The sequence below is a fragment of the Syngnathus typhle genome, linkage group LG6, assembly GCF_033458585.1.
Source record: "Syngnathus typhle isolate RoL2023-S1 ecotype Sweden linkage group LG6, RoL_Styp_1.0, whole genome shotgun sequence".
Lineage (NCBI taxonomy): Eukaryota > Metazoa > Chordata > Actinopteri > Syngnathiformes > Syngnathidae > Syngnathus > Syngnathus typhle.
The window spans coordinates 10,993,488-11,008,499 of record NC_083743.1 but is presented as its reverse complement, the minus strand read 5'-3'; positions in this window follow the sequence as shown (position 1 = coordinate 11,008,499).

The following is a 15,012-nucleotide window of genomic DNA, read 5'->3' as shown; positions in this document are numbered from 1 at the left end:
TTTTCTAACGTAATATAATTTCTTTCCATGTTTCTTTTTAGTTTTTGTAAGGTCTGACAATCAATATCGTAAAGGATAAATCTGTAAAATCCAGGAAATACAGATAAGTCTCATTGTTTGAATCGATCCGTTAAAATGAATTGTTTTCCACAATATTCAATTATTGATTTATATGCATCTGTATGAATAGTGCTGACCACCTTCTTAAAAAATAGCAGAAACTTTACTTTTAGTTCAATGTTCTACACAGGCAAGAATATCACATCTGGCAGGTACTCGTTTATATTCTTCTCACCGTGATTGCTTTCCAGCAGTCACAAGTGATAAGCTTTCCTCTCCAAAGGGAAATGGGCAGAGACATGCATTTAAGTCATTAAGGCAGACTTAATTGGCTGGAAAATTAATTTGTTAAATGTTAGCTTGCGTGTGCCCATAGAAACTAATGTCATAGCGCTCTTGAATGAATAAATAAATAGTGTAATGCATTTATAAAGGGAATTATTTTATTGATTGCAGGAAAGTATAAATCGTGTATGAGACAGTGGCAACTGTTCAATACGATGTTTTTTCAAATTGTAGAGTCAATAATAGCCAGCAGGTGGAAGTGTTGTACTGCAGTTCAATTATGATGAGTGGTTGTGTGGGAGCTTAATTTTTATTTTATTTTTAATATCGGGGGTCATTTTAGTATTTGAGTGCTGAGCAGCTCAATGATCCATTATTGAGCATACAGAGTCGAGACGATCATTTTGAGATTTTACTTTTATCTATTTATTTTTTTATGCATTCTCTACTGTAGCTAGTATATTGCCCATGGGCTGCAACTTCTTTATTCTTGCTGAATGGCATATTGACTAAATCTCATCGTTGTCAGTTAAAACAAAAAGGCAAATGTATTATCAATATTGTAACTCCACTGTGTACAGATTTTTTTCTTTTATATAGCATATCCATTTTCAGAGGTCTGGATAAGTAAACACCCCTTCTATGAATATCAAAATGGATTTAAAGCTCTACATATATTCCTGCCAACAGATAAACTTATGGATGTATCCATGCAAGGAAAAACATTTGAACATTTTTACTATGACATGGTATTGGTATGTTACGCTCCTAATTGATGTTAAAAGCAGACAGATTTGTGTTGTGACAGTTTCGATTCAAGTGTTGCTACGCATCACCAAACAACAAATGTCTACCATGAAGTCCGACACACAATTTTGACATATCCCACAAAAGACGACAGGATTTCACAAGACATGCATGGAGGGCGTTCCACATCACACCACTAAACCTTCACTGATACATATACACAAAAGTCACTCAGGATTCGTTAGCGTTTTCATGAGGTATTACAAGGAACAATAATTGAATCTGACAGCCGTATCTCCCTGAAAGAATGCATTCATTAGATATTGTAATCAAAATAGATTCACACTGATAAAGGGGTGAATGTTGGAGGTAAGTATTTTTGGAGGAGCTTACCTTGAAGGCAAGTGAGATCATGTTTATTTGATCATCATCAAAACAGATATTCATAGGGCCTGCAATGAGGCATAAAACCTTTATTTTGAGATACTCATGCATGGGGTGCAAAAAATAACCCGATATGAAATAACTCAACAAAGAAAATCATCAACAACATCAAACCGATGTGTACCAATTCGTAAATTTCTAATTCCAATTTCTAATTCCAATTTCTAACGGTTATACTATACTGAGACCGATTAATTTGTTTTTGTACTGATGCACGCACAGATTTTCCGATTCAAATGTATTTTCTACAAGTGAAGGTGTAATGTAGCCATTTATTAAAACTAAATATAATGCACAATAAATAAAACAATAAATATGTGCTTGATGGTTTTGGCATATTTCATAAATTAAAGATGAAGAATATCAAAATGGCTCTTGCATCCTTCAATTATTCTTTTTTTTTATGTTTTTCACCCTTGGTATATGGCATACAAACCCAGCTCTTGTCAAATACACAAACTGCATACACTGCATGACCCTGGTGAGTAATCAGATGCATCCTGCACACTTAAATCAGTCAATTTGCATCCACCCAGCAGACATTTTCACTCCATCAGCGCCACGCGCCATTGAACAAACTCTGATTTCCATTTCAAAGTGTTTTTGAAAAGGCAGCTGCATTGAGGCTATAGCGACAGCCAACAGCAAACGCCAAGTCTTAATATGTGTCACGTATTCAATGGCTTGTATGGCCACCGTACTCCAAGGTTCACCTAATTACCACGGTTCAAGTGCTGAATGATATTAATTTGAAGATATCGGACATCCCTTTTATTAAAGGGTTTAAATAACAAAATCAACAACAATTCAGTGGAACCTCCAAATGTGAGCATATGTAATCACGTTGACTTCCACGTTCTTCTAATTTCAAAACTATTGTTTTTCATTCTTACAACTAAATATTATTTAGACTCCAAATTTGACTTTGAGGGACAATTGACTTGAAAGCTTCTGCTTCCTCCTATATTCCAAAATAATGTTTGCTTCATTGCCCATAGCCATAAACATGACTGTGTTTGTCGTTACCCTGTGATTGGCTAGCGACCGGTTCAGATTGGACCCAGCAGGAATACTCTGCGATCACACGCAAGCATAACGAAGACAAGTTGTGTCAAAAATGGACGGATGGGTGGGTTCTGCTGTATTTGTTTATCTGTATCTGATGCAGAGATGATAGGAAGTGTGGCTGAGGCGAAAGGGGGTCACGGGAGGCAGCAAGGGCATTTTGAGTCACAATGCCTGATGTTATCCTTTCAGGCATAAATGTTTAGGGGCATCACAGAGATGCTGCAACTGACCTCAGACAAGAAGGGAGGGCTGAGTCTCCAAAGGAGACATTGTCTGATACACAATGCAGTGTGCATGCACAAAGTCAGGCAAACAGCATGTTGGCAGGGGAAGAATTGTCTTTTCACACTGTGACAAGAGTGACCCAGTGTCAGCGATCGACTGGTCCAAAGGACGACTGTCCCTGTTGGGCCTTGAAAGCTGGCACGAAAAAATGCATGATTTCACGCTTCGTTTCCGCCTTCCAACCATTGTTCTATACTGATAGTGAGATTGTTCTCTAATGCGTCTCTTCAATGATTACTAGAACTTTCGAGCAAAACGTCCCTCGGGTGAGAATTCACATGAATGTTTTAGTGCCACATTATCATCTTTTTTTCACAAGTCATGCAAGTTAACATTGGGATATTTGCATATTCTGTGCACAGTCGACACTTTCAGCCTGATCCCTGTGTGCAGGAGAAGATTATACTGATTTTTTGCTTGAGTTGGAAGTTCCAGGTGCTAAGTGGAGATGTTTATAGTCCCTCAAAGACAAGTAAAAAGGAATGTGTGGGAGTGAGTAGTCTCTCCAAGCAATAATCTCTTCACTATAGGCTGACACACCATGGTAAAGCAATGGAAACATGACTGAACCAATTTTTCCCATAGGAAATAATACAAATTGAATTAATCTGTTCCAGGCTCAAACACCATCATAATTATTAACTGTCCTGGTAATTTTTAAACTAACAGTGAAACCTTCTTAACCACCATGCACCATGCTAAAACGTTGTACTCTTATGATGACAAGTAATGTAACTAAAAAGGTTTATGGAAATGTAATCGAACTTTGTCCTACAATTTGTTTTTTATCAGATAAGTCACATTCATTTCCTATTTGTTTTATATTAATGACCCCTTCATACTAAATCAACCTTTTTTGTTTTAGCTTATAACAATGTTAAAATGCTAACTCCTCCTGGTAACCATGACATACAGTATTATACTATAACTTTCATTACTTTGTTATTTTGTATCCAGCATTCATGCCAGTATGTGATGGGATCATATGAGACACTTATCAATTTTGTATTTATCACGTGTCTGCTTCAGGTGAGCTATTGTGTTTGTTAACTTCAGTGGCACATGCCTGAACATGAACTGTTTGACCTACTCGGATTCAAGATCTGCGACAATTAACAGAGCACTGAGAAGAGGGTAAGAGCTGATCTCTGATGATAAAGACCCTGAATATATTTTCTTGTAAAAGATGATCATTTGAGCTGATTGTAAACTTTGGTGCTGAGATTTTGCACTGTGATCAAATACAACACCTCGAAAAGTAAAGTATCTATCTATCTATCTGTCTGTCTATCTATCTATCTATCTATCTATCTATCTATCTATCTATCTATCTATCTATCTATCTATCTATCTATCTATCTATCTATCTATCTATCTATCTATCTATCTATCTATCTATCTATCTATCTATCTATCTATCTATCTATCTATCTATCTATCTATCTATCTATCTATCTATCTATCTATCTATCTATCTATCTATCTATCTATCTATCTATCTATCTATCTATCTATCCATCTATCCATCTATCCATCTATCCATCTATCCATCTATCCATCTATCCATCTATCCATCTATCCATCTATCCATCTATCCATCTATCCATCTATCCATCTATCCATCTATCCATCTATCCATCTATCCATCTATCCATCTATCCATCCATCCATCCATCCATCCATCCATCCATCCATCCATCCATCCATCCATCCATCCATCTATCTATCTATCTATCTATCTATCTATCTATCTATCTATCTATCTATCTATCTATCTATCTATCTATCTATCTATCTATCTATCTATCTATCTATCTATCTATCTATCTATCTATCTATCTATCTATCTATCTATCTATCTATCTATCTATCTATCTATCTATCCATCCATCCATCCATCCATCCATCCATCCATCCATCCATCCATCCATCCATCCATCCATCCATCCATCCATCCATCCAACCGTCCGTCCGTCCAAAAACAAAGGCCTTTGTTTTATTTCATGGGTGGCATTGCACAATATAAGCTATACTTACAAAAGCTAAATAAATTATTGTTACTATTGATCAATTTATGGAGAAATATTTCTTTATTTTAAATGCAACGTTCCCAGGGTTTTTAACATGTACATGTGTGTTCTACAATTTGCACACTATATTTGTGTCTTGTCTTTGTGTTGAGGTTATTCTCTTTGAGAGCGCTTAATCTGTCTCATGCAAAGGAGCCAGCTCACATCCTGTCACATATAATGCCGGGCCAATCCCAAGTGCAGATTCCGTTTCCATGACAACTAACTGGCCGAGCTAAGGGTGGATGTTGTCAGTCTAAAAAAGCCTTTGCTAACCGTGACGTACACGCAAGACTCTAAAAAACACCATGACAGCTATTTTCCCTCGTAAAGGGAGCACTGAGCCCCCAAATTAAATTTCGCTCTATCTGGTGCAACAGACTCAATACAAATAAGGCTTCATCTCACTGATAACTTTCCGGAGCAATCAAGTGAGTGCCACTTATCAGAAGTTAAAGATGTCCAGGGTTGCCAATGCTAATCATAAGCCTACATGCAACAAAACTCAATACAGCTCTACTTACTTTTTGGCTTTGCTGTAGACACTGGCCAGGACTTTAAAGTTGCTTTGGATCTTCACGCTAGCACTACGTCACTGGTGGAAAACTTTAGTGTAAGACAGATTTGTCCAGACACACCTTCAGAACTAGACAGATTACAAAATAATTATGTGGTTGTTTTAATGTCACATTTAAAAGGCGGACAGGTACTCCAAAGACCCATTTGTTTCCATCCACTTTTCATAGCACTTATCCTCATAGGTGATGGAGAGTTTGTCTGCACTGACTGGGCAGGTTGCCAGCCAATCGTAGGCAACATCAAGACAAACAATCATTCACATTCACATATGAACAATTTACAGTTTTCAGTTTTTCCAAGAAGCAAAGTTCTTTTGCCACTGACTGAAGAGAGCCTCTATTGATCAGGTAGTGCACTCCATTCGTAAACAATCGATTATTGAACATGATCCACTCAAAGCAAAAGGGCCCCTGTGAAGTATTTTATGAGCAAAAAAAGGCACTCCTTCAAATGGCATTGGCTTGAAATGGTTCATCGATATAAGTGAGGACGCTGTCAGTAGTCTAGCCAGCATGCTGTTAATTTTCCCACAAATATTCACCAGAATGATTGATCATTTGATGATAACGCCCATCAAACAAATACACTTAACGCCTTTTTAAATCCCCTTCAAATATCTATCATGGACTGCACAGGTGTTGACGTGCCTCAACATGCAAGAGATGAACATTTGTGACAGCTTTTACAACCATAATCCATATAAACTCAACTCAGCACCATCCATTCATTTTCTCTTTACAGACTAATCAATATAAACTCTAATTTGTTCTCATCACCAATCAGAATGACAGATGCGGTTTTATTGAATTTGGATGCAAACCAAGTCAGATTGCGCAGAAAGCATGCATCCAGCGTGCCATTATGGTGACTCACGTCCTTGATGCTTGACTGCTCTGTAGTCACAAACATATCCAGCAGTCGGTCACGGCCAGTGGCGCCATTGTCAAAGCAGCTGAGCCCAGCTCTTGTCACTCAGCGCCCCGTACGGTTATTATTCATCCTGGCTCGTGCCCTTGATTCATACCATTAAAGTCAGTCCAATTTGGTCACTAAAGTCTAAATTGAATTCTTAATTGCTTCACACTAAAGAATCTAGGTAGCTAATTTATGCAGCAATGTAGGTGTATTTTATGGCTGTATTGCCCCATCGGGCCTAGTAAATTATAATAGGCCATAAAATGCTGTGCGGTTGTGGTCCATCCATGTTTCATTTGGAATAGAATTGAGGGCAATCTCATCATTGAAACTACGGCTCTGCTGTGTCTACACATGCAGATGTAACGATTACTTTTTGTCACCCCAGTGAATTCATTCTAAACTTTTGCTCTGGTCTCATTGATTTACATCTTTTTACATAAACAGATTGTGTGTCAGCATGTTAGCTATTCATCCATTCATTTTCTGTCCGACTAACGCTAATTGGGGTCACAGATGAGCTGAAACCTATCCTAGCTGACTCCGGGCGAGATGCGGTAGCTAGGCCATCCAATTGTAGGACAAATATACACAACTACTAATATTTACACCTCAGGACAATTTAGAGACTTCAGTGAACCCAACATGCATGTTTTTAGATTGTGGAAGGGAGCCAGAAAAAACATGCAAGCACAGAAATGTTTCAAGACATATTTTTTCTTTGCCTTGCAAAATGGTGCACTGTATGGTGGGAGTGAGCTCAACTCACTTTTCCACAACAGCACTTTGGCAAATTGTGAACAATGCTTCAAAAAAAGAGGCTTCACGCTGCTTATTGTTCGTTGAAGTTTACTCTCAAACTAAACATGAAACAAAAAGTACACCCTGCGTATTGAAAACAAACACTTGGTTTCAGTCCACTAGCTTTATGCCAACATAAAACAGCATCTATGTTGTGATGCAAAAACTCTTTAAACAATGGATTGGATACAAGAGGTGTGTTTTGACAAAAAATTGCACTCAGTAATTTTGTAGTTTACAGCAACATACAGTAATGACATGAATAAGTCATTGGTTATTTTTACACTTAGTCTTTTCCAATTAATGGTCAACAAGCAGATGATTGTGGACCTGATGTTAGAAGATGTTGTTCTTTACAACCTCTTCTCTTCCCGCAGGTATATAAATGACACACAGCTCTTGTTTTCTTCTTGCTTTTATTACAGTGAGACAGACATATTTGAGGCAGACATGCTGGGTAAGTATATTATTGGAGAAAAATTGAAAATTGCAGATATTTCACGGCATTCGGGACAAATCTCTCTAACCTTCCCGTTTGTGTTTACTGAATAACTTTAGCATTTTTCTCGCAAGAGAAAGGCTCAATTTTCCATCAAGATACACAAAATGATCCTTTGCTTGCATTTGTCGTCTCGAGATTTTGATAGGGCCGAGCAGGTGGCACGCTAAGAGGCATCATCCTACCTCCCACTTTCTCCACAGCCCGCTGTTCTGATAGTGCTTTATCTTCCAGATTACGACGTTCCGTTATCCAAGGTTGGGGATTACAACAGCAAGGAGCATCTCGTGAGGAATGTATTCCACCACTACTGCACTGTTACTGTAGAGTGTTGATGCATAGAGAGGGGCCTTTTCATCTTCTGTCTCACATCCCTTGCCTCTTCTTTCATCTCACCACTTAAAGTTAATTCATCTTGTACAATCTGTCCTCTGCAGGATAACATTGCATATGATGACAAGCACAAAATTGTTATGCTTACTTTGTGTGTATAGGTACGTAGATGTGTGTATTTGTTTGAGAGACTTCAGCTCAAGTCCGAAACCCTCCATTACTGCAGATTGGTAAAATTGCATACCACGTAGCGCTATCTATTGCCTGTTTGCAAACTACTTGGCTGTGTGGTTGCAGGCAGAAGTCTCAAGTGTTTTTCTTGCCAAATGCAGCTTTGACAATCTGGGTCTGATTCAAGCACAACAAAGTCACTATTTGTGCAACATTGCGGTGATTGAAGATGCTTTGAACGGCAGCCTGCGTTGTCGTGATTCATCCTCACACTTTTTAGTCCGTTGCACAATGGGCAGCGGCATGGACCGGAGAGTCGGCAAACATATGACCTATTTTTTTTTAAATTATTTCAGCTTGATTTATTGTTGCAGTTTTTCTACGGTGCACGTGGTGTCAGGGCCTTTGTTTTGACAGCACTCGGCACAGAGTCAGGGGACTCTGGAGGTGTGGAAATTTGACAGGAAGTTGATTCCTAGTTGACTTAAGAGTGAGAGGGAGGGTACACCCTGGACTGGTCGCCAGGCCACATATAGTGAGATGAGGTGCTCTGACAAGCAATTTCTGGATGTCAATCATGAGCATGACTGCTACATTGTTTGTATCTGTCATTCCTCATAGGTGTAAGTCAATACCCTGAATAAAATGGATTTTCTTGTGGATACAAAACTGTCTATAAACACTCTTCTCTTTGACACGCCATTATAGACACAAGCTGGCGTTGAGAACATTTTATGAGCGAATTGTCTGACATTATCCTACAAGCTTTCTTCAACAGATGCAGCTGTTTCCACTTGGTGCTACAAATGTGCTGTCATAACTTTTCCACAGAGACTGCCGGTGTCTCCGTGTGCTTCCACACCTTAAAAAGCTGTAGAAAGCCATGAACATCCTCTGTTTATTCTTGTAAAAGAGTATACTGACAGGATCCTGTACTGTAAACTGTATAGAGCAATTGTGTGAGAGAGCCATTAACATAAGGCGATCCTTGACCATAGGTCTCAAACTCGAAAATTTCGAGGAATATTTATTAACATTCATCTTTTTAAAATATTTAAACAGTTTTTAGTAGTCTCTGATTTCAAAATTAGTTATTCATCAGGTTGTTCTGTAGCCTATACTGTATATATAGTATAAGGTGCTGACAGTCAGAAAGGCCCAACAAAGGAAACTATGACTACGATAAGGGCCACGACAAAAATGAGTGGGACTCCAGCAAAACAGAATGAAAGGATTCACTTCGATTGGCAGCGAAACAAGTCGGCTGTGTTCACGCCCACAACTGCGCAAAAAGATTATTTCAAACTGCGACAAGCTACATGCATCTGTGAAAATGACAATACAAAGTCTGCCTTCCCCCTGCGCAGATTCAGACCAGACTTATGCCAGACTTGTGCTGACTAACTAAAAAAACTTTTCCCAGCAAAGGAAGCGTTTCATTTCTATCACCCCATTTTACAAAGGCCAAAGGAAGGGCAAGAGGGGAAAATAAAACAGTGAAATATAATCTGCTTCTTCCATGAATGACAGCTACTGAAGTGGCCCTGGGCACAATTGCCCCTTGCCAACTTCCCCCAGTGGCCTGCCTAAGGAAAAGCAATAAAAAACTATGCAGTTTTACGACTGTAAAGTTTTTGGTTGCTTTGGGAGTAAAGTAAGAATACCTAGTGAGTAAAAAACAAAGTCGCTGTCTGTGAACGGTTCATTTCATTGAGTAGAGAGAGATGCGGCATCTCTGGCGAGAGTGGTCAGCATCTTTAATTATTTCTGCTCCCGCCCGAATAATTAACACACAATTACTTTTTTCCTGACCTTCTATGTTTAGCAGCTAGTAGAGGTCTCAAATTGTGTCTTTGTGTTTGCAGGTAGGACGTTAATCGTGCCATAACTGGTTATTGTCTTGCGGGAATGCACAATGCATGTCAGGAGGGATGAATAAAGGAATACTGCTCAATAATGAAAGAATAGACTTCCGAGCCCCCGTCGGGAAAGCTGATTTTTGTTTGTTTGATGTTTGGGAAGTCTTTTTGTAAAGCCTTTACAAGAAAGACAAAATGAATCACAAGAACAGATGACCTTGCAAAGCTCATTCCACAAGTAACACAGCAGGGCACAGGAGCAGAGGCAGACAAAAGATGGGAAGACGTGGAATTCAGGAGGTCACAGAGAAGCTGCAAGAGACTCGGGGAGGCCTGGGAATACCGCTGTACAACAAGCTTCCCTGCTTCCACACTTCCAACCTACTTAACATTGTCATCTACCTTTTTTACACACCCCAGTTTAAGTGCCAAGGAGACCAAAACAAATCATTCCAAAGCTATTTCCACCATTCATGTGAGTTATATGTATTAGTCTATCGAAAAAAAAATGTTTGCCAGTGAAAGCAAAAATAAGCAGCTAAAATGGAGTTATTAAATTACCCTTTTGTGGTGTGTTGGTATGCAAGCACATTGGGGTTTGAAAATTGTGCTCCGGTACAAGTCTGTCACTGTTTTTATTTTTTTTTAAAGAACCTGGAAGGATGCAGACACTGACATAATCACGTTTGCACAGTCATCATTGCTCCTTATGAATCACACCTCTGATGGGTGAGCGTGTGGAGCACAATTAACAGTCTCAGTCTGATATTATTACCCCGCAGTTAGAAAAGAATTGCCCAATCCCAAAGGTTTGGACCCAAAAAACAAAACATGCAGTTGTTAATTAAGTTGGCATCCAAAATGCACTTTCGTGTTTCATTTTCTGTTCTTCATCCATGTTTTTGTTGGCAGACAGATATGCTGGTGTTTTAGATGATAAGATGAAAGAACCTGCTGCTCTTGATGGGAACGTGAAGGTGCCTTGCATGTCTTTGTGGAGAGATTCTGGCTCATCGCCGATGTGCTCTTATCTTCTTACAAAAGATAAGCTATTTGTGTGAAAGCGCACAAAAGGAAATGTGGCGGCAGTGTACGGCTACAGTAATAACCCTGAACTTCAATCCTGATCGATTACTCAAAGTAGACCTTTGTGTATGATAACAAAGCTATTTATAGAAAAAGGGAATTGCCAAGCATGCTTCTTAAGATATAATATAGCTTTTTTAAATAGGTTTCTATCAGCAATAGTAATACTCATCACAAAAAATAATTCATCCAGATGTCCATGTTATTATCATCATTATTATTATTATTATTATTATTATTATTAGAATAGACCTCTTTGGCACTTGGTGGGAGTTAGACCCTCTGCAATCTAGCATTAAAGATAAATAACGGGGACATATCTAACATTATAATTATGGTATATAAAGGCAGTTGTCCTCTGAACACTGTTGGTAATTATAATTAACTGATTTGATTTGTACTTTTTTCTTTATGTGTATGACGCTGCTGTCCATGTTGTGATTTTACAACATCGCACTAAGAAAAAATATCTAATTCCAGAACAGTCAGCCAGGAAACTTTGTAAAGCACAAATCAAGTATTTCTCCTTTTTGTTTATTGTCCAATAAAGAGTATTGATGTGCATTCCACTTCTTTTAGGTGAACTGAATCTTTAGAATCGGTTCACTCAAAAGATTTGTTCAAACGAATCGTTCAATGAATGACTCGTTGATGCACAGGAAGGCAGTTCACTCATTGACTCGTTCGCGAACGGGAAAGCCAGTTGTGATATGTTAAGAATAATGTGGTTGGAAAGATGTGAAGGACTGTCTAGGATGAATGTTGCATAAAGTGACACCTTTAGCTATCCCACAAGAGTCAACAGTTCCTTCCGAGGCAGTGCATTAAGCACACCTTTCCAAAGTAGGATACATCTACCAGACAAAGGATTTGGAATATATTGCCTGTGGTGCATAAACAGCTTTTCACTTGACCTTTATTGGTCATTCGATACACAATAAATGTAAATAGTTTGATATAGCGCAGGCAAAGGTTCAGCAGGGAGTATCTTACGATAAATAATGTAAAGAGTGCGGTGTCTTTCCTGAAAGGGTCAGACTCATTTTCTTTTTTTTTTTAAAGCAATTGCTACGTGCACAGCTTTGTTAAATACACATTCATCAAGCACGCAATAAATACACATTCATCAAGCACGCAATAGGCCGTCTAGATCCCCTGCTTGTTAAATACAATGCCGCATAAATTGATCTCATTTTATTAGCGAGGCGTACTGTTATTTTGCACAAGCCTCTCTGGAATAACAAAAATCAGAGATTTGACAAACGCTGTGCTGTTTCTTCGATGATCATATGTTTCTTTACATGTTTCTTCGATGATCATATCTTTCTTTACATTTTTGTTGAAACTCAAGCCTATTAATGCTATTTTCCAATGTTTTCATGCAGATCAAATGTCATTCATGTCTCAGGTAATTGCCAACACGGGTTTCTCCACCATCTATTGTAATTTATATTTTTCTTATGGATTAAATATTTATTTCAATCAGTAAAACTAAATATCTTTCCCATATGTGTTTTGTTTGCCTCCTCTTGTCATGGCACTAAAAAATCAAAATAATACATGACACAAGTCAACATTGATATTGTATTTATTATTTAAGAATGTTATGAAAGAAGGTAATAAGCTGCATCTACTCTTCTCCATCTCAATGTCCAACTTTTCGCATTGTGCTAGCTAGCACTCAATGAGGCAGCTCAGCCGCCCACTACATCTGGCCTCGTCTTAACCTCAGCAGAGCTGGTTGCTTTCACTTCACGATGGATCTCGTCAGTATCCCAGCCGCAGCAAGCAGATGGTAAGATTCTGGTTCAACAGCAACCTTCCATTACAGTACATGGCACTTTGACCTCTAAGCACGCGGGGGCTGCGATACTGACGGGAGAACGAGTGATGTAAGATGAGCAAACATGTTTTCAAAGACACACCTTCAGCCTTTGCATGTGGCCAGAAAGTTTGAGAGAAAGAGACAGTGGAGAGAAGTGCACTCGATCGAGTTCATGTCTGTTCCCTCCGATGTGATGGATCCCTCGAGAAAACACTGACAGACAAGGGAGGGGCGGCTTTGAATTGTTACTTCCAATGCCTATAAAGCACCGAGAAAAGTCTAAGGTATCGTAGGGTGGCTAAACCTTTTCTTCCAAGATCGACAAACGGAAAACTCTAATGAAATAGCAAGGGCCACTTTGATATTCTTCACCTTTAATTAATTTTACACACTAAAATCCTAATCCAGTTGCTACATTTTCTATTCGTTTGAAATATCGAGTCCCTAGCATTTTTGTCAATCTTCTGTGGTTGTGTCTTCTAGCTCAGGGTAACCGTTTTAGGAAGAACATCATAACAATAAACATCACTGGAGTACTGCACACAAATATGAATAGAATATCATGAATAAATGAACATAGCAGTCAAGTCAGTCAAGTTGATGTTTATTTTTCTTGATTCTTGAACTACCACCTTCCTCTGAGACAAACTCGCAGAGGCATATGGACAACCTTAAAGAGTCCCATGCATAAAGTGTGATTCACATGAGGATGACTGAGAAGATGAGGGAACAAGGGAGGGCTTATGTGGAAGAGTATTGTGCCTTAGAAAGCCTTGAGAGGGCTGTAAATGCATATCAAGTGACATTAAACAGAAAAAGCTGTTCTGCTTATGTGCCGGTGGGTTCACTTGTGAGCCGCTGATTGACTGCACAATTGGATTTCAAAACTTTTAACATCATTTAAATATACTATTGCTGATTACATATTTGTTGATATGATGATCGATTGATGATCCACACGATGTGCACATGCTTTTTTTATAGTGGGCAGACAGTGCTAAGATTTTATTGCACACCCGTACCTTAATTAAATAAATACACAAATAAATAGTAACTTAAAACAAAAGAGCAGATCAAACTGCAAAATGTGACGCCGATGGTCGACCCAGTGAACAATCGTGCGGTAAACAGAAGCAGCCAGGAAGTCCTTTTTTATGACAGTATCTTGATGGACTCCAATGTAATATTTAGACTGGCACAATCTTTATGCGTTATCCTCCTGCTGTGGGTGATGCACGTGTTTTAGATTTAACTCGGCGGCGCTACAGAGGCTCAGTGTTTGAATCATCTCCAATTGCTTCTGCCCGGCGCCGTTGAGATAAGCTCTGATTTATCCAGTTGAAAATGTATGCGGATATTACTGACACAGACCATTGAGGCTTAATACACCTGCTGTTGTCTATTGTTGTGTTCATGCACAACAGCTGGATATTCATAAAATGATATCATTAAGAATGCAAAACTTCGGAAGATATGCTCAACTAAATTAGTTTGCTTTTCTTAGCCAGCTGTCTCGTATGATAAATATATGCATTAAAAATTGACATTGAGGAAGCCATGTATGAAATGTGTTCTAGTCAAGAATCATTGAGGGCTGTTTTTGTGTTTGCCTCCTATACACACTTTTAACAAATGCTTTTAACACAATCATGATGAATTGAAATTTGGAGTGATTGGAAAATGTGGTTTTAGTTGACTTCCTGAAAATGAAGAGCCATTAAAAATGGTTTTAATGGGAAATTGTAGTATTCTCAATGCTTGTGAAAAATGTTCTGGCCTGACTTTTTGTAAGTGCTCAACTCTTACACATGCTTTCCTCAAATTGTAATGTATAATTATATATATTTTTCGCACAATTTGGAAATGGAAGTTTCAATGAAGAGAATAATTATTCCTAGAGCTGTGCCACAACGCAGCCATGCTCAATTTGTTAAACCGGTTCAGAGTGAATGAACATCTAACTCGGCTCAGAATGAGACTAAACAG